The 2280-nt window shown below is 33.5% G+C and overlaps 1 protein-coding gene across 1 annotated transcript in view; it reads right to left on the bottom strand.

Annotated features, from left to right (window-relative positions):
• LOC118740555 (cadherin-related tumor suppressor) overlaps positions 1–2280 on the bottom strand; it is an 816571-nt gene that overhangs the window by 704687 nt on the left and 109604 nt on the right. The window lies entirely within an intron of this gene.

Below are 2280 nucleotides of genomic sequence, written 5' to 3'. Positions count from 1 at the left end.
GCAACTAAATCGGAAATAATTTGGTAGTGTTTCGCGCTCCTCTAAAAATGACAAGAACTGATAAAAAAAGGTACAAACCAACTTAACACAAAATAGTGTTGAATTTTTCAGCATGATTTAAATAAATTTTTATTATAGATAAATGGCAACCCTATCCAAAAATATATGTGAATTAAAGTATGTGTGTTTCAAAAACTTTTTCTGGAAGTACATAAACCTTCCATTTGATACCCATATTGTGGTCTAAAGGTGGCAACCCCTTACAAAAATATTTTTATGGTTTTGATGGAGAAACTTAATTATTGTATTGAGCCTTTAAATAATTTTAATTTCAGACATCTGATAGCCCTATTTTTTTACCACATACCCACAGAAATAATCGAGTAGAATGCAAAAAAGAATTAAGCACAACAATTGATCTGTTCGTGCGTGATGTGGTTATGAAAACATAAAATAACTAAGTTATGTATATAACAGATAAGATTATCGGTTATCAAAACACACTTAGTAAAATGTTTAAGTTAAATAAGCATCATAGTGTTATTTGTTGACGACTTCTGAAGAAAAATAGTTTTATTCGATCAAAAAAAAAAAATTATATTTAACGATTTTTTAGCAATTCTGCAAAAAATGAATTTTCCCCCTTGTAAAATACATGGGAAAATTCAAAGCCCCGGCGCACAGTGTTTCAACTATATGGAGGCAGGTAGAAAAAAGTCATGGTGACAGTTGATAAAAAAACCGGTTGGGCTTAGAGAGGGTAAAGTGAAAGTCATAAATGCAAAACTTCAAATAATTTACTCACCGCCCCTCTCCACGAACGGTACATTTCCAAAAATATACTAGAATCGGCGTGGTACCGACTAATCAGTTTAGTTGCCTTTGGCGCTTCACCCATCAAAGGAAGTGTTTCTTTTTCAACTGTAATCAATTGTTTAAGTGTCGTGGAATATTCAGGTGAAGGTTTTTATCATTTATTTGGTATTTTCCTATATTTTATATTTAGGGTTTTCTAATAAAAAAGTGAGCACAAATTTCATCGAAATCGGATGAAATTTAATGTTTCCGCCCACAAGAGTGGAGGGCGTGGCAATTATTCCATCTTTACAGAAGAATGGTGGATGTTTACTATTATTTCCACCCGCCTCCATATAGTCGAAATACTGTGCGGTGCACAGTGGGGCAAAAAAGGTTGCTGTGGACAAATCAATTTTGAGAGCCCAAATATGAACCGATTTCAAGTTTCATCTTTTTAAATAAGGGATAATTAAATTTCGCGTCGATCTATCCGTGGCGTTTTTTTTAAAAGCTCTGGTTTTTTATTTATTTATGTTCAAAAATGTAAGAAAAAAAATTTTACGTTTAAATGCTTCCAATCTTTTGGAAAATACTTGAAATTATTTTCGAATGCCTGCAATTATTTAAAAAACTATTCATAAACATTTTTCCATAGGATACATTTAATAATCGCCACGGATAGATCCACGCAAAATTTAATTATATTTTATTAAAAAAAAAACAAACTTGAAATCGGTTCATATTTGGGCTCCCAAAATTAATTTATCCACAGCAACCTTTTTTGCCCCATTGTGCGGCGGCACGAATAAATATTAACCGATTTCATATAAAAAAAATACGTGTCTCTTTATTTTTGATATTCTTCAGATCTGGGGGGTGGCAACAGGAAATTTGAAAAAAGTTTATTTTCCTACATTTGTATTTTTGGGCCACCCTAATATACATACATATAATAGCAGTATACATACACATTAGTATAAATGTATGATGTTGAGCTAAATATATACGCTGCAAATGAACTACGGCGGCTTAGGCAAAGCTCATTCTAAACATAAATTTTTTTATTTATAAATATGAAATACTGCATATTAGCACAAGTTCCTGTTGCGCTTGGCGAATGCAAGCCTTAATTGCAAGTTAGTTGTTTGTTTCAAATGCGTGCACATGCAGAAGCGCTTATGCAGCGATAAATTGACTCTTTGAATTTGTGTTAATTATGTTGATTTATAGCGGTGTAAAATCATAGCGCCACGCCGCCAACTTGTGTGGTTTATCCAGCGTACTTACGAGTAACTGCTTGACCGCTTATATTACACGATCAAACGGCTGTTCGACTGAGCAATGCGGCTTGTTTAGATTTTAAAGGTGAAAATGGGGTGTGTGCGTATATAATTAATGTGGTGATTGGTTTGCAGACAGTTCAGCGTAGCACAGCGCACAACTACCACAGAAGCGTTCGTTTATAATTGTAATTGCTCCAAA

The sequence above is a fragment of the Rhagoletis pomonella genome, unplaced genomic scaffold (genome assembly GCF_013731165.1).
Source record: "Rhagoletis pomonella isolate Grant_MI unplaced genomic scaffold, Rhpom_1.0 Rhpom_scaffold_00006, whole genome shotgun sequence".
NCBI lineage: Eukaryota > Metazoa > Arthropoda > Insecta > Diptera > Tephritidae > Rhagoletis > Rhagoletis pomonella.
The sequence above is the reverse complement of the archived record's forward strand: the minus strand, read 5'-3'. Positions and strand labels throughout refer to the sequence as shown.